Here is a 19,282-nt window from a genome sequence, read left to right as displayed (position 1 = left end):
CATATCTTCTAGATTATTATTAAAATGTAATAGTAATAAATATAAAGTATCCTCTACAATTAAGCCTAATGCTCCAACAGCTGAAATACTAAAAAAATTTCATAATATAACTGATTCCCAAAATGGTTATATGATTGTTTGTATAGGTGAATATGATTGTAACCCGACTAAACTATGTATTGATCTAATAACGTCTTTAAAGTACTTTAAAAATATTAATATTATAGTATTAAATGTATTACAAAATAAATTTCTTAATGAAAAACCTCTTAAACATATGATCAAAAACTACTGTAAATATGTACCAAATTGTACATTTCTTGATGAAACTAACTTACAATACTCTAATACAACCCGGTACAATAAATCTTACCTCCACCAAATATGCGCGAAGATAAATTTCTTTATTGACTGTAATGATTATAAGACCCAATATTTGTGTGGTGTAAAAAACAATAACTTAAATCTAAACTCAAACAACACATGCAACACTACACAAACTACACTACGCACTATACCACACTACTTTAAATATATTGAAAAAGATGCAAACATTAGTTGTTCTAGTCACCAGCCATCTACTTCTACTTCTACCTTATTATTTTCCAAAGATAATTACCACTAATAACTGTACTTCTACTAACAATAACAAAAACTATAACATACAGTTTTTTCGTGGACAATAAAATAAAAAAAGGAAATAATGTTACCATTCTTCACCAAAACATTGCTGGATTATTAAACAAACTTGGTTTATTAGAGGTAACTATACATGAAATGTCAAAAAAAGATCCCCTACATATTATTTGCTTTTCTGAAACTTTCATAAAGAAAGGAGATGAACATAATGTATACCTCAAAAATTACAATTTGGCATGCAATTTTTCTAGAATTAATGAGAAGCGTGGTGGAGTATGTATATTAGTTCATAAAACATTAAACAATTTAAAATGTATCAAACTTTGTGAAGAAATTGCTGTTGAAAAAACATTTGAATGTTGTGGCATTGAGATACCAATATTGAATTGTGTGATAATTTGTCTTTATAGAATACCAAATAGTGATACTTCTAAGTTTTTAGAAAACATGAATTTACTACTACATAAACTGACAAAGAGGTTTAAGAATAAAAAAATCATTATCACAGGTGACATGAATATTGATATCTTAAAATTTAATAAAAATACAATAGAACTAAATAACATACTTTTTAACTACAATTTAATTTCTCATATACAGTCCCCCACTAGACAAAATTCATGTATCGATCACATCTATAGTAATATTGAAAAAGCTAATAGTAATATTCATAATTTTTATCTATCAGACCACAACACTTGTCAAACACTTAGCTTCCCAACAACAACTGAAATACACAAACTTAAATATTGGTACGTTTTGAGAAAATGTTACGATGAAGAAAACATAAAGAAATTCAACGAATGTTTGTCAAATCTTAGCTGGTCTGATGTTTATCAAGAAACTAACAGTGACAATGCTTTTAACTTGTTTCATGACACTTTTTGTTTGTTCTATGAGCTGTGTTTCCCTACCATTAAAGTAAAAATTAATGCTAATGTAACTTCCCCAAAATGGTTTACAAATGGTATTAACCCTAGAAAGATAATCATATTGAGTTATACATTAAAGATAATCATACGTAAAATTGACTCCCTTTTTTAAGTAGCTGTATTATAAAAATGTTTGTACTGATGCAAGTAATACAATACATACTTTTTATCTACAACATATAATGAAATAAAAAATCGGATATATAGTTATTTATAATTATTTATTATTTAAAAAAATACAGAAAATCAAATCTTTTCAAAAAATTAACAAAACATAGGAACTTCACCTTTGTACTAAAGTTTTATAATATTGTTATCAATTATCAGTACTTTTTTCTTATGGGTATTCTAAATAATAAAATGTAATGTAACAATAACATGAAAATACTTTAAAAAATCAGACTAAACATTTATGGCACATTTATCAACGTTATCACACGACGAGAAGTCGAAGGAGTCACTTGTTCAGAGATATCTTATTCGATACAGTCCATTTCACCGGGAGCTGCCGACTCTTCTGCCCTCACTTCATCCGCAAATCCTTCTTCCTCATCATTCTGGACATCATCCTCGTTCTGGTGGTCTTCGGTTTCGCTGTCGGTGTCAGCAAATGGTGGCTTCTCATCACTCTCTAAAAGAGCGGCCAGAATACGGTCTTCGTCCAATTCTCTAGTCCCTATTATGTTGTAGTATTAGTATTATGTAGTCTGAACACCTATAAAATAAAAACAATATCAAAATAAATATGAAAAATACCTAATACAATAAAAATAATTCAAATAACCATATTACCAAATATCGTGAAAGTCACGCTAAAGATAATCATACGTAATTTTGACTCCTGTAGTTATTATATCTCAAAATTGGGGTCACTTACCTCACTGCCGCGACCGCCTCTCGCTAGCTCCCACCGGCGAATGAAATGTCGGGAACGCACGACGCTGTATTCGCGCTAATTAAAAAGAGACAGCAATATTTCGTTCGGGCGGGAGTCATTTTGACGTAGATTATCTTTCTAGGGTTAAGAATTCGTGCATAACAAAGCGCAAATTAAGACACCGATGTTATGTTACTAAAACAAAAAATAATATTATCCATTATAAAAAATATAATAGGCAACTTAAAAGATGTATAAATCAGTCGAAAAAAATTATGAACGATTTATATATAAAAAATGCCCAAAATAAATGTAAGGCTGCATGGAATGTTATTAAGAATAAAACAGACAGTACGAAATGCTATGAAAGTATAAAAACTATTAAACATGAAGACAAGATTATTTGTGACCCCAATCATATTGCAAACATCTTTAATGAGTACTGCACTACAAGTAACATCACAAATAACAATACAAAGTGTAATTATAATACTGTTAATCCTGTAAACTCTTCCATATTTATACAACCTTGCACATCAACTGAAATAGTTAAGACTATTAAAAGTCTTAATGATACAAAATCAGTTGGTTATGACTCTATATCCACTCATATCATAAAACTGTGCGCTGACTTAATATCCTTACCTCTCACTCATACATTAAATCTTTCGTTTACACAAGGAATATTCCCTTCTAAGCTAAAATTATCTATTGTAAAGCCCCTCTATAAAAAGGATGATACCCTAGAACTAAGTAATTATAGACCCATAACCTTGATACCTATTTTTTCTAAAATATATGAAAAGCTGATGTACGCCCGAATTACCAACTTCTTAAACAAATTTAATGTCATCAAAGAAGAACAAAATGGGTTTCAAAAAAACAAGTCTACCACTCTTGCTGGTTTTTTTTTTGATGAGAACAATAACAGAACATATTGATAATAAGATACCCGTAACTACAATATTTTTAAACATGACAAAGGCATTTGATTTTGTTAATCATTCCATCCTATTAAACAAATGTCAACGATACGGTATACGAGGACCCGCATTAGATTGGATCAAAAGTTACATATCAAACCGTACTCAATGCGTTGAAATTAATCACCTTGATAATAACCTAATTTCTACACCCTTTCGATCAACCTACCGACTAAATGAAACTGGAGTTCCACAAGGCAGTGTGATGGGACCACTATTGTTCTTATTATACATTAACGACTTACCTAACATCACACACCATCCGTGTATCTTGTTCGCCGACGACATTTGCATAACAATACCCAACACTATCCGCAATAGTTCAGACCATGAGTTAGAAATTAACCAAACATTAAGTGACATACTAAAATGGCTTACTTACAATAACCTTAATGTCAATTCATCAAAGACTAAATACATACAATTTAGAGCCTTAACATGCTCCCCCCGTTGAAAAGTATTTTCAACTAGTTTTGCAGTTCTTCTGCTGTAGGTAGAGGACATAGCCGCACGAAGGGACGGCGCACGCAGCCCCTGATGGTGTTGACATCTGCTACCCTCGCGATGCCGTCAGGACCCGGGAACAGACGTAGTACTCGCCCAAGTCGCCATTGTAAGGGAGATGTATTATCTTCGGCTAATAGTACCATCATATCACCAACATTCAACTTAGACGTACTGGTACGCCATTTTGTGCGCTGTTGCAGTTCTGCCACATATTCCTTTTGCCAGCGTTGCCAGAAATGCTGTCGGATTTTTTCTAGACGTTGGTATCGTTGGAGGCTGCTCTCTTTGTGTTCCAACAGCGGTGGTGCTGGTAGTGCAGTAAGCGGTCTCCCGATGATGAAGTGTCCTGGGGAAAGAGGAAGGAGGTCGTCAGGACTGGGTGAGAGTGGGCACAAGGGACGACTATTCAAAATCGCCTCCACTTGCGCAAACAGAGTGGAAATTTCTTCAAATGTTAAATGACTATTTCCAATAATACGTTTCAAATGGTATTTAGCGGATTTGATTCCGGCTTCCCAGATACCGCCGAAATGAGGAGCGTAGGTTGGGATGAACATCAATTTGATGCCTTGCTGACTTGCAAAATCAATCAGAGAATCTTGATTTTGGTTAAATAATGATCCTAATTCTTTGGCTGCAGCAACAAAGTTTCGACCATTGTCGCTATATATTTCTGTTGACTTGCCTCTTCTAGCGACAAATCGCCTTATTGTCATGATAAAGGCGTCTTTCGACAAGTCACTTACAGCCTCTAAATGCACGCATTTATATCGTAGGCATACAAATAGGCATAAATAACATTTCGTGATACGACTCCCACGACCCTTACGATTGACTATAAAGAAAGGGCTAGCAAAATCTAGAGACCAACGGATGTGAATGGAAAGCCTGGATTAATACGTGAAGCAGGTAAATCACCCATTTTAGTTTGCAATGTTTTGCCTCGCAAGCGCCGGCACGTGACGCAGTTGTTTACGGTGCGCCTAGCGAGACGACGACCATCGATTGGCCACACGGTTTCTCTTACAGTCGCTAACAATAATTGAGCACCAGCGTGCATATTATTTATATGTTCATAATGGAAATAAAGTTTTGTGAGTCTGTGTGATGCATGTAACAATATAGGATGTCTTTTTTCATAAGTATAAGTAGAAGCATCTATACGTCCACCAACTCTAATTAATAAGTTTGAATCTATGAAAGGTGATAATGATAACATTTTACACTTATGACTTAGCTGTTTATTGCTAGACAACAAATTGTATTCATTAGGAAATGATTCACGTTGAGAGATAAGGCACAATGCATAGAATGACTCACGCAACTCGGCAGGTGTTAACGCACCTAAGCGCCTATTGTTTTTGTTTTTAATATTATACATAAATCTGAGAACGTAAGCATACAATTTGTTTAGTTCATTGAATGACGAATATTTGTTAAAGTCTAATAGTGGAGTGGTAATTGCTACGGAATGAGATTTTACTTCGGGTAATATTAGCGGTTCGTTGACTTTGAGTACTGGCCATTCAGATTCATGCCTATATAAATAACTAGGACCTAACCACCATATATCCATATTTATTAATTTATCTGCATTTACGCCTCGAGAGATTAAGTCAGCCGGATTTGAGTCTGTTGGCACATACCTCCAAGCGTTAGGGCTAGTTAGTTGTGTTATCTCATGAACGCGATTGCGTACAAATGTTTGTAATTTGTTTAAGTCACTATTTATCCAGCTAAGTACAACGCTGGAATCGGACCAGTGAATAGTCCTGTTAGGACTATATGATAGTGAGTCTAGCACACACTTGCTTAACCTAGCAGCTAGGAGTGCAGCACTTAGTTCCAGGCGAGGAATAGTGGTAGGTTTTACTGGCGCGACCTTGGACTTAGCGCAAAGTAAGCGGACAGTAACCTCATTATTATGACCTACTGATTTCATGTAAACACAAGCTCCGATAGCCGCATTGGAGGCATCGCTAAATGAATGCAGTTCTATATATTTTGGTGTATCACATAATACTAATCTAGGTATATGAAAATTGGTTAAGCATGTTATGTTGTTGGTGAAAAGTATCCATTCCTTTTCGATTGTTTCTGGAATGGGCTGATCCCAATCAATCTTTAATTTCCATAACTTTTGTATAATGATTTTTGGTTGAATAACAATTGGACTCAAAAGCCCTAAAGGATCAAAGATTTTAAATGCATTTGACATAATAGAACGTTTAGTTACAGTTTTACTATCATGAATAATATGTTTTATGGGGAAGTGGAAGGTATCCTTTGTTGGTACCCATCCGAGACCCAAAGTACTTGATGACTCACTGAAGATTAATTTATCTTGCGAGTTGATATCAATATTGTCGAATATTTGTGGACAATTACTTTTTAACTTTCGTAGATTAAAACAGCCTTTTTTTAATGATTTTAATACGGCATGTTGTATATACTTTAATTGATTTAAATCGGTACTTCCGGTAATTAGGTCATCAACGTAAAAATCCCGTTGTATTATAGTTTTTATCAATTCGTCATCAGCTTCTTCACCTAGTTGCCACAAGCAGCGTGTGCTCAGGTAGCTGGCACTGGCAGTTCCATAAGTAACTGTATTTAATGTTAACGTTTGAATGGGCTGTGACTCGTTATTCCTCCACAAAATTAATTGCAAATTACGATCTAATTCGTTTACTAATACTTGCCGGTACATTTTTTCAATGTCACCGGTGATTAGATATTTGTACTGTCTAGCGCGCAATAAAATGGCAAATAAAGTATCTTGTATGTTCGGACCGACTCGTAATATGTCATTTAATGAATAACCAGATGTGGATGGAGCCGAACCGTCAAAAACTACCCTCAACTTTGTGGATTCACTTTCTTGCTTAAGAACTGCATGATGACAGAGGTAATATCTTGGTTCAGTACAGATATTTATGTTGTTATTACTGATAGATAAATGACCCAATTCCGCGTACTCGTGAATGAACTTTGAATATTCTAGTTTTAATAATGGGTTTCTTTTAAACCTTTTTTCTAAATTAATAAATCGCTTCTTAGCCAAATTGTATGTGTCACCAAGACAATCCGCATTGTCCTTCATTGGCAATCGTACACAAAATCTACCGGATTGATCCCTAGTAGTGTGTTTCACAAAATGGTTTTCACAATATTGATCATTAAAATTTACAATGGGTTTATTAGGAATTTCTTCGAAATCCCAGAATTTAGTTAGCATATTTTCTATGTTATCGTTTTGCGAGCTTGACATGATTGTATGATTACAATGAATGCTCTTTTGAGGACTCACTAAATTGATAGGACCGGCGATGATCCAGCCTAAATGTGTATTTATTAGTTTTGTGTTATTGTGAGTACCTAAGGAACGCTGTTCACTACCTAATATGTCCCAAATAAGATCGGCACCGATCAGAAGGTCAATCGGAGCTGGTTGATAGAATTTAGGGTCGGCTAGCTGTATACCCTTAGGCAGATCCAATGATTTAATATCGATTGGAGTTTTTGGTAAATGACCAGTTAACTCTTTTAGAACTAAACAGGTTAATGATGCTTTATAGTTTGTACATAAAGAATTTATTTGTAAATTACAAGAATTGATTACTTGATTTGAAGCTACGTTGCCTATCCCAATAACTGTTATGGCGTCAATGGGATTTGATTGTAATTGAAGTCTGGTCTTTAGTGACTCAGACAGGAACGAGGATTGGCTGCCACAGTCTAGAAGTGCCCGAACTTTAATCTTTTGCTGATTAAATGGATTCAGAGCCTCGACTACGGCAGTGGATAGAAGTACAACCTTTTGGTTTGAGTACTGATTTGAATAGTTGGCAATGGTTTCGCCATTTTCTGTTTGTGTATCTATAGCTATGTGATGGTTGACTGATGCTGGTCTGTGGAGTAAACTATTATGCTTGCGTTTACACTCACGACATGGTCCTAATCGGCAGTCATTAGTTGAATGTCCCTGCCGTAGGCAATTTGAACATAATTTGTATTTTTGAACATCTTGCAACCTATCGTCAATCCCTTTGGATTTGAACGTAGGGCAATCATATATTCTGTGACTATCACTACAAATTACGCAGTTATTTGATTTGTATTTGCCATGGTTTGAACTCATAAATGATTTTGTACTTGTACCTTGACCTGACCTTTGACCATTAGGTGTGCAGCGAGTTTGAGTTATGGGAGGCTTAGATGTATCATATTTATTAGGGTTGAGTGACTCAATCACCTCTGCTCTATCACTCAAGAATTTGTAAAATTGATCTAATGTAGCTACATCGTCCTCTAACGTTTTGCGATGCTCTTCCCATTTCGTCAACGTTACACTATCCAACTTGGAAGACAACATATATATTATAAGTACATCCCATTTATCCGTTGGTTGACCTAGATTAGCTAAAGCACGTAAATTTTTTGTAACGTGGTCAATCAGGAATCGTAAGGATCGCTCAGACTCGCGTTGTATCGGTTTAAGACTGAATAATGAATTTAAATGATTAGTAATAAGTGTTCTTTTGTTATTAAAACGACTACTGAGAATGTTCCAAGCTTCCGTATAATTGGAGCTGGACACTTCAAGGTTCGAAAGCATGCGAGCAGCATCACCTTCTAAATATGATAAAAGATAGTGGAATTTACTAATTGGCGGTATGCGCTCATTGTTATGAATTAAAGTTGTAAATGTATCTCTAAACTCGAGCCAGCGGAAATATGAACCATTGAATTTTGATATTTGAATTTGCGGCAACTTCATACCTAATGGATGTTGTTCTATACAACAGGAAGTGTTATGTAAAGAATTTCGCCTATCACATTCTTGTTTGGAAGAAAAAGTATCAATTAATTTCTTAGCAGTGGCAATATTTCTTACAACTTCCCTTTCGATAACTTCGCGTTCTTCAATTTCAGCTTTAATATTTTCAGGAATAAGAACCTCGATCTCATTCTGCAAGTCATCGAACCTCACAGATAGTGATTCAAATTTTGCTAGCTTCAAACTCAGTTCAGTTAACTGGATATCATCCAAGGAATCTTGATCAGACACACCCTTCACGTAATTTTTAAACTTTGTAATTTGTCCTTTGATGGACACCCTTTTAGTGAACAATTCTTTGTAACGTTTATCTTCCGCGGACATATTGTAAAAAAAACGAAATTAAAAAAAAATAGAAAATTGTTTAAATATTACGCGTGGTGTATGAATAAATATTTAAACGCTCACGCTCCTCGTTTCGGTGTCACCGTTGAGCCGGAATCGCGGACCGCGCTCAGCTGTTTGCTGGCAGCTCGAGCCTCACAGAACCGGGATGCGTACCCGAACCACGGGGAAGCGCGTTGTTAGAAGTTGAATTTATCTGGAATATTCGGCGAATTTCGTGAGAAACTTGAAATTTCAACTTTTTATTTTTGTATATGGGGGTAACTGTAAAAACAATATTATGATGAAATACTTGAGATTAAAGGCAAAAATCACTAATTAATCTGCACGAAATGATTTTACGCAAGTGAATTAAGATTATGAATAGCGGAGATGGCAAGGAATAGGTTTCTTTTAGGGTATTGAATGGTGATTGTGATAGATAGGAAGAAGGACGACACTTATCTTTAGGTGAATTCCGCTGCGCAGGCGTGATGCTTTAGCTGCACCACTGGTCCAATCCAGGTCCTTAGGCGTCTCTGGTTGCAACTTCGTTCACTGGAACTGTGGCTGCTTTGGTCCACTTTAGTGTCCCGGTAACATGTATGTCGTCGGCGTGGCAAGTTCTGTTTTGCACGTATTTCTCGCTATTGGTCAACTTCCTTCTCGCTATTTCTTGCTGTTGTTCCCCTCATGGGCCACCAATTTATGTTTCAGAACATAATGATGCAGAATAAAAGTGATTTAACGGTTAACAATAATTTATTAGGAAACGATTTTAACAGTTCGACGTATGGCGTAAGAATGACATGACGACATCATTTTTGTGCAATCAACCAAAGCGCCTGTTGATAATTTGTCCGCAGTGTTCTATCTCGATTGTCTTCGTAGTTTTATGGCAGGGGCCTTAACAGATATAACAGTACAACTTGATAGCGTGAGTATAGAACCAACCAATCATATTAAATTCTTAGGTATAACTGTAGACAACTATTGCAATTGGAAAGCCCATATTTTATCTTATCTTAGGGGTGGGGGTGCCAGTTAATGCCTGGCTGACACTTCGACCATTCCTGATCCTTTGTGTCACCCCCTCCTTTGCTACTCTAGACGTTGGGGGGCAGGGCAAAACTTATCAGTTTTGCTATGCACCCCACCGGAAGCAGCCTGTAGTCTTCTGGTTTAGGGTAACCGCATCCTAGAAGATCCATTCTTTTCCTTCCTAAAGCATCACACTCGCACAGTATGTGTTTCATGGTTTCTGCTTCTTCATTGCAGTGCCTGCATTTGGGGTCATCTATGGCTTCTATTTTGTTTAACATGTAGTTCGTGCCGTAGTGTCCTGTGAAAGCACCAAGTATTTTCTTGATGCTGTCTTTGCTGAGGTTTATTAGGTTATTACTCCAGCTTTTGTTGACGTTATTTATGAACAGTTTCGAATGGGTTAGTCCAGATATGGCTTTCCATTCTTTCAGATGCTGGTCCCTGGTGAAGTTGGTTATTGCCAGTTTGACTGTCGCATCAGGTAGTCCAATTATTGGTTCTGGACCTATTGGGAGTGATTCTGATCCTTTCCGTGCAAGTTCATCAGCTTTCTCATTCCCATCTATGCCCGCGTGGCCTGGTACCCAAACTAGCCTAACGTTGTTTGTACGACCTACCTTGTTCAGGTTCTTTATGCAATTCAGTACAAGTCCCGAATTGACCTTAAAACAGCAAAGAGCTTTAATAGCTGCTTGACTGTCGCTGAGTATATAAATGTCGCGATTTTTTGTATCTCGTTTTATAATCTCTTGGGTGCATTCGATGATTGCGTGTACTTCTGCTTGGAAGACTGAAGCATATCTGCCTAGGCTAGTACTTATGCTGCAGTCCTCCGAGTGGACGCCTGCTCCTGTGCCGTTCTGCATTTTGGAGCCATCGGTGTACCATATCTGTCTCGATTTGGTTTGTGTGTAGAGACCTTGACTCCATTCTTCTCTCGTCGGAATCGTCATCTTAAAGTTTCTGTGAGTGACTAGTATTGTCTGTATTTTGTCAGAGTTCATATCTAGCATCTCTTTTAGATGAGGTTTTATGCCCATGTTTGTATGGTTGCACGTCATCATCTTCCTTGTCCCGAGGTTTGCATCTTTGAGTCTTTTCAACGCATTGATTGCCTCTCTTTGGACTGTAAGGTGCAATGGAGTGATTCCAAGTAAGGTTTCCATTGCTGCCGTTGGTGTTGTTCTGAAGGCACCTGTTATAGACATGCAGGCAACCCTTTGGATTAATAATGCCCATATTAATAATGTATGCACAAAAATAAATAAATTTATATATGCTCTTAGACATTTACGCGTTACCGCTTCAGAAAGTGCTGCAATAACAGCATATCATGGTTATGTTGGCTCAGTATTACGGTATGGTCTGTTGTTATGGGGTAATTCTACTTCAATCAATGAAGTATTTTTAGGTCAAAAAAACTGTATTAGGGCAATTTGTAACGCCGAACCTCTCGATTCTTGCAAACCACTATTTAAAAAAACAAAAATTTTAACACTTTGTTCTCTTTATATTCTCGAAATTGGACTGTTTGTAAGGAAAAACCCTCAACTTTTTGAAAAAAAATCCGAAAAGCATCTATTTAGCCAAAGAGATCCAACAAAAATAATTGTACCAAAGTGTAATACTAGTCTCTACCATAAAAATTGTATATTTATGTGTGTCAAATATATATAATATATATATATATAGTTTATAATAAAATTCCCCAGACCCTGAGAGAGCTACCATTTCAATTTTTTCAAAAAAAGTTAAAGAATTGGCTAATAGAAAAATGTTTTTACACCATCCAAGAATTTTTAGACCTCAAAAATAACTAATCTATTTATAAACTATATTATATTACTCTACCTCTTACTTATGTACCTACCTAGATTTAAGAATTAGTTTTAAGATAAAATATTGTATGCCTTAAACAGGCTGATTGATACTAGAACGTATTATGTATTATAACACCTGTACCTATACTCAGTCAATACAATAAAGATTTACTTTACTTTACTTTACTTTGAATATTATGAATCTTCAAACCTGTATAACTCGGTTCATAGCGATCCTATCGGTTTCGTGCCATACTAACTATTGCTTCAAATGGCTAGTTCTATTGATACATGCCACTTTTTTTTGTTGGCCGGCACTTTGAAAAAAGTCCCAAAAATGTATGGAGCCTGGATGTTGTTTGTCTGTCGTATGGTTAGTGGTCAACCTAGTGTCAAAGTTGTTCAAGCCGCCCGAGAGGCCTTTGACATGGCTTAACGACTGTTATCTTAGTAGACAACAGCCGGGACCGACTTTTAACGTGCCCTCCGAAGCACGGAGACGCCCAGCTCAAATACCACTATGCGGTCACCCATCTATGGAATGACCGCGCCAACGGTTGCTTAACCCACGAATCGTTTACCGACCGGTGAGCGCAACTGGCTATGGGCGCCTCGAATGGATGATCTCCTTTATCTTACTCATGGACGTTCTGCTACAAGTTCTAAGTTTGCAGAATTTTAACTTTTTTATTACTATACTTTTTTCTTAAAGAATATCTTTAAAAATGCGTAATGTATGTTTATATGTAACTAGCTGACCCGCGCAACTTCGCTTGCACTTGGACATAAGAGAGAATGAGTCATAGTTTTCCCCGTTTTTGTAACAATTTTTACTGGTACTCTGCTCCTTTTGGTCGTAGCGTGATGATATATAGCCTATAGCCTTCCTCGATAAATGGGCTATCTAACACTGAAATGAATTTTTCAAATCGGACGTGTAGTTCCTGAGATTAGCGCGTTCAAACAAACAAACAAACTCTTCAGCTTTATAATATTAGTATAGATATATTATATAGCCTATTATAGCCTTCCTCGATAAATGGGCTATCTAACACTGAAAGAAATTTTCAAATCGGACGTGTAGTTCCTGAGATTAGCGCGTTCAAACAAACAAACAAACAAACTCTTCAGCTTTATAATATTAGTATAGATTCCTCGATAAATGGGCTATCTAACACTGAAAGAAATTTTCAAATCGGACGTGTAGTTCCTGAGATTAGCGCGTTCAAACAAACAAACAAACAAACTCTTCAGCTTTATAATATTAGTATAGATAGTATAGATTAACTTTTTTTAATTTGAATATTTAAATTAATCGAAACCACTTTTAGGATTAGTACCCGCCGTGCTACGTATCGCCAACTTAATAATGTCTAGGAATCTATACTTCTATACTATATATTTATATATTATAATTATATATATATAATATAATATATAATAATATAATTATAATTATAATATTATAATATTATAATCTATAATATTATAAAGCTGAAGAGTTTGTTTGTTTGTTTGTTTGAACGCGTTAATCTCAGGAACTACTGTTTCGATTTGAAAAATTCTTTCAGTGTTAGATAGCCCATTTATCAAGGAAGGCTATAGGCTATATATCATTACGCTACGACCAATAGGAGCAGAGTAGCAGTAAAAAATGTTACAATAACGGGGAAAATTTTGACCCATTCTCTCTTTTGTGACGCAAGCGAAGTTGCGCGGGTCAGCTAGTACTAAATAAAACTCTTAGTGCTTTCTGATCTCCCATTATAAATGGTTGGGAAACACGTGACGAACTCCGTGATTCATACGATCGAGTTGAGGTCGAGAGAGAGCAGTCCGGTTTGTACCGGAAGGATATACAACTGTAATGATGATGATATTTTGGTGTTGATTTTTCTGCTGTATTTTTAGTCTGTTGTATCATTGCGAATTCAAAAAATTGAAATTCTTGTTAATACCTACTGAGTTTTTAATTTAAAGCTGTGCATTTTAGTTCATATTGGCATAAACAAACAAAATTTAGAATATAAAACATCCAAAAAATTTACCTCAAAAAAATGTGTGATGATATAAAAGCTCCTTTTTAACGTATAGCGCATATTTTACGAACACATACGCATTTTGACCGGTGGGCGGGGCCCCACAACTGCACACATTGAATGCACCCCAATTCAGAGATGTTCTGAACTCTACCTGATTCCTGATATCCTGGTGTCGAATGTTTTGGAATACGCGATGTTGCGTTACGGGTTCCCACGCTCTTAAAACTGACTTTACTACCTGGGGATTGTAACAAAAAATACTTCATTTATTGCTTGATTTTACACTTCCACGTACGGATTAAAATCGGTCCTTTGAGCTACTTTTGCTACCTGCGGGATAAAGATGACTCGTGGCAGAATATAAGTACAATTAATTAGCCTCATTTTTGTTAAATTATCAACAATAATGCAACAATGAAATGAAAGGCAATTTTTCAATTTTGTAAGGATCGTACTAAGTGGTGTTCTTTGCCTACCCCTACGGGAAAGCCGTGTGATTTTATGTACGTATGTATAATTGATTATATGTATTTTAATTTGTTTGCATTGTTTTATGTTTTATTATTTTAGCTGTTTTTTGGTTTAATGTAGAGTGTTGAATGTATGTACAGTGCATTTAAATGAAACGATTGAATAACACGGAACGGAACCCAAATACGACATGCATGTTGTAAGTAAATGTAGGCGGGGCCCCACATGTATGCACACATTGAACGCATACCCGGCTGGAAGATGGTCCATCTCTTCCTAGGTTCTGATGGCCTAATGACCAATGTTTTGGAAAACGTGACACCATTGCTGTGTGTATTACGAAAAGCAGAACACTAATATAATGACATATTGTTTGACTAGCAAAACCGAAGTATAAGAAGAATCATAATAAGACTGCCTCCGTGGCGCAGTGGTTTAGGTCGCCACGCCGATACCACTGCAACGGGAGGTCGTGGGTTCGATTCCCACACGGAGCAATTATTTGTGCGATCCACAAATAATTGCTTCGGGTCTGGTTGTGCTTTGTGTCCGTTGTTTGTATGTTTGTAAAAGTCCCCGCGACACAAGAGCAATTCTTAGTGCGGGAGTTGTCTTTTAAAAAAAAAAAAAAAAAAAAAAAAAAAAAAAAAAAAAAAAAAAAAAAAAAAAAAAAAATATTGAATGATAAGTTAGATTTTTTTTTTACAATTTACATTTATTTTTCAGTTTTCAGTATGAAGGATTAATGTTATTTGATTAAATAGTAGAATTAAAATGCAACAAACCCAACCAGCAAATGTTCTGATATTGAGTTGTTGTTACTAAGATATTGTAATGTCTAAAAAAACAATATTTTCAGTTAAAGCCCACACAAAATGATATCGATGTGTTTTAAAATAAGTTTATATTTTTGGCTCATATAATATAAACACGTACTAAAGACCTCTTGGTCGGTAGTCGCATGAACTTTGTTTCATACCACAGGCGTTTAATGAATATCGCTCAGACCAAAACCCAGACACAACACTTACATGCAAATTATAGGCGGGGCCCCTCATGTACATATGCACTCTGCACACTAGTGCACACCCAGGGCCTAGGCGGAGTGTATGAAATACTCCTGCGAGGTTTTGATATCCTAGTTATCAATGTTTTGGAAAACGTGACTATTGCCAAAATAATATACATACGTTATATTGGTACATTGCAACGAAATATACTAGAAACAAACAACAGCACACACATTGCTGTTTAAAGTTAGTAACATTCGCATTTGTTAACGTTTTATAACTTCTTCTTGTAGTATGGTTAGTGGTCAACCTAGTCTCAAAATTATTCAAGCCGCCCGAAGGTCTTTAACATGGCTTAACGGCTGTTATCTTAATAGACATAAACCGGGACAGACAATTTGCGTCTTCCGAAGCAAGGAGACGTCCAGTTCAAATAATACCACTATGTCACCTTTCTATGGAATGACCGCGCCAAACATGTTTAACCTACGGATTGTTTACCGACCGGTGAGTGCAACTGGCTATGGGCGCATTTCTGCTATTGATAACATAAAATGAGGATATTTTTTTTTTAAGATAAAGAAATATTTTAACCGTCTAAACCAATAAACTTTTACAGCGTCACGCATATTATTATGTCTAATATAATTTCAAGAACAACAAGTAAATTTCACCATGAACTTAGTTTTATTGAACAGCTTAGCTTTAAATTTCTGCTTGCAAGAAGTGTGATTGCGTCATTTTATACCTCACGATACTAGAGCATCAAAAGCGAATAAGAGTATAAGAATTCAGTGATCATACACCTATATATACCTGCATGGGGCTCCCACCATCTACAAATGTTAGGCGTGTTGTAAGTCTATAGCAGGTCCAGCCAATAAATTTTCACTATATGCACACAGTAACAGTGCTTTATAATGTATAATAGAATACGGGAATTAACGCGAACACGCATTTTACCTTAAAATGCCTAACGTTTCGGCGCAGGTTGCACTCGCCGTGGTCCCAGGCAGACTGGAGCAGCGATGACAGGACTTCGTGTATATGAGGCGGACGAATGTCCATCCACCCTCATATTTTGATTTTTCCAACCGCCACCACACGCTACACTAACCGTGTCCCTATTCTGTGAGCTAACCGATTGCGAAACATAGCGAGGTTTTGTAACAGTAATCACTGGATTCCACGTCGCGGATAATTTGAAGCCGTCTTCCCGATTGAAATTTGAGTGTTTCTTGATTTCGATCGCTTCACGAACAATCCTCGAGTAGAAATGTCGTTCAGTGGAGAGGACTTGAGGGCGATGGAACTCAATCCAGTGATTAGTTCCTGCTTCGAGTAGATGTTCCGCAATGGCTGACTTGCTGATTTGACGGTTCTTAACAGCGGCGATATGTTCCTTGACCCTTTCAGCTATCGACCGCTTAGTCTGGCCTATGTAGGAACTACCGCAGCTGCAGTTGATCTTGTAGACACCTGGTGTTTGAAACGGTAGTACATCCTTCGGTGTGCCCACCATGCTGCTGACTTTTGCCCCCGGCGTGAACACTGTGCTGATGCTGTATTGTTTCAATACATTCCCGATCTTATCAGTCACTCCTCTGACGTAGGGCAAGTAGGCGGGCTGTCTGTTGACCTCCGGATGTTTACTCCGTTTCGTGATCCTGTTCCTTCGTCGACTTACGTGGTATCCGTTCATTCGTAGTACCTCCTGAACATGTTCCAGCTCCTTCCCAACATGTTCAGGGTCACAGAGGTCATGAGCTCTGTTCTTCAGTGACGTCATAACGGACTGCAAGTGACGAGGATGGTGATGTGATGTAGCGTGCAGGTATCTATCTGTGTGTGTCGGTTTCCGGTAAACACAGTGTGATAAGGATCCATCGGGTTTCGCGGCAACCCTCACATCTAGGAATGACAACGACCTGTCCGTCTCCATTTCATAGGTGAACCTCATGTTAGGGTGAATGGAGTTTAGGTGTTCTAGATATTGATCTACTTCCTGTTGACCTCCTTGGATAATGCAGAAGATGTCGTCCACATATCTTTTCCAAAGCCGTATGGTTTTTGGTCCGAGTGCCAATGCTTTCTCCTCAAAGTGCTCCATCCAGAGATTAGCCAGTGCAGGGGCAACGGGGCTGCCCATTGCGACGCCATCAATCTGAAGGTAATGTTGGCCTTGGAAAAGGAAGTAGTTGCCGTCCAAACAGTTTTTAAGTAGATCAATATAGTTAAACGGCATCTCGTTGTCCTCTAGCTTGGTCTTTACCACGTCCAAACACTCCTTAATTGGAACATTGGTGAAGAGCGACTCGACGTCAAAACTCACCATGACATCGCCCGGTTCCAATCTAAGGTCCTTAATAATCTGGACGAAGTGCCAGTTAGCTCACAGAATAGGGACACGGTTAGTGTAGTGTGTGGTGGCGGTTGGAAAAATCAAAATATGAGGGTGGATGGACATTCGTCCGCCTCATATACACGAAGTCCTGTCATCGCTGCTCCAGTCTGCCTGGGACCACGGCGAGTGCAACCTGCGCCGAAACGTTAGGCATTTTAAGGTAAAATGCGTGTTCGCGTTAATTCCCGTATTCTATTATACATTAAACATGCAACGCGAGAGTTTAAAAGTTATAACAGTGCTTTATGATGATTGACACGTGTTGGGGCCCCGGCTATAGATGTATTTTAAAGCTCTAGGTATCTTTTGATATCCTAGTACTCAATGTTGTGGAAAACGTGCTATTTTTTATGTCCCAAAACTCGATGTGAGCTTTTTAAATCTTTGTTGAAAAGTTGATATAAATTGTTAGAATAAAAGTTTATAATAATGTTATGTATAATTTTATAAATACTAACAGTAACTTAAGATGAAGATATTTTTAACACTTGAATTGTAATTAATGATTTCCTCACCTTTAGTTTATCGTTAAATTCACTTGTACGTTTCCTAAGGTAAGTTAATATAGAAAAATAACAGGATACATGGAAAAGAAACAATTAATCTAATAGGATGAAAATAGGCTTAATTTAAGTTAGAGACGACTATTGCGTCATTTAATACGTGGGCCACTACTTATATTTTGAGCCTAACTATGAAAAACCGTAAATATGTGAGTGAAAACTACTTTATCGTGTTCTCGGGTATTCTTATGCATGATCTAGATAGATTTTTATCCGATCGAAATATTTTTTTAATATTTTTTTTTCTTTCCCGTAGACCCCTCAAAAAACAGGGTGTTTAAAAGCATAACCTGTTTCTTGAGGCGATGAAAAATCAATGTTTACGGTATTTATTTTTGACGTTTTGGATCTAAATAAAATCATTTGATGTCAAACTGTAACGGTATGGCAAGAGACTCATTAATTCGATTTTTTCGTGCACATAATAGCCGCTTGTTTAACAAGATGCGTAAAGGCTGACATTGTTTTTATGGAACTCGACCTGTAGGATTTTGTGGTTTTTCCATATTTTAAACAAGACTTTGGGCAAACTTTTGGTTGTAATTTAATAAAATTTTACCATTCTGCATTTTTCTAAAGACACTTTGTGCCGTGACAAAGTTTTTATAAAAAATCAAGGGACCATTTGTTTCGAAATGCTTCTAGCGCGAATAACTTTTTCTGGATTTGGTTCTTCTAAAAGCACCCATAAAGTCGACTGGTGTTTCTTTTTTGGCTCATGCGCATAGATCCTAGATCCGTGTTCTATCACGATTTGATACACGTATTTTGAAGCAAAACGAAAGATTTTTCAAGCATTTATTTGCACTAACCGGCGCGAGCACCT

This window comes from Anticarsia gemmatalis, chromosome W, assembly GCF_050436995.1.
Source record: "Anticarsia gemmatalis isolate Benzon Research Colony breed Stoneville strain chromosome W, ilAntGemm2 primary, whole genome shotgun sequence".
NCBI classification, from domain to species: Eukaryota; Metazoa; Arthropoda; class Insecta; order Lepidoptera; family Erebidae; genus Anticarsia; species Anticarsia gemmatalis.
The sequence above is the reverse complement of the archived record's forward strand: the minus strand, read 5'-3'. Positions refer to the sequence as shown.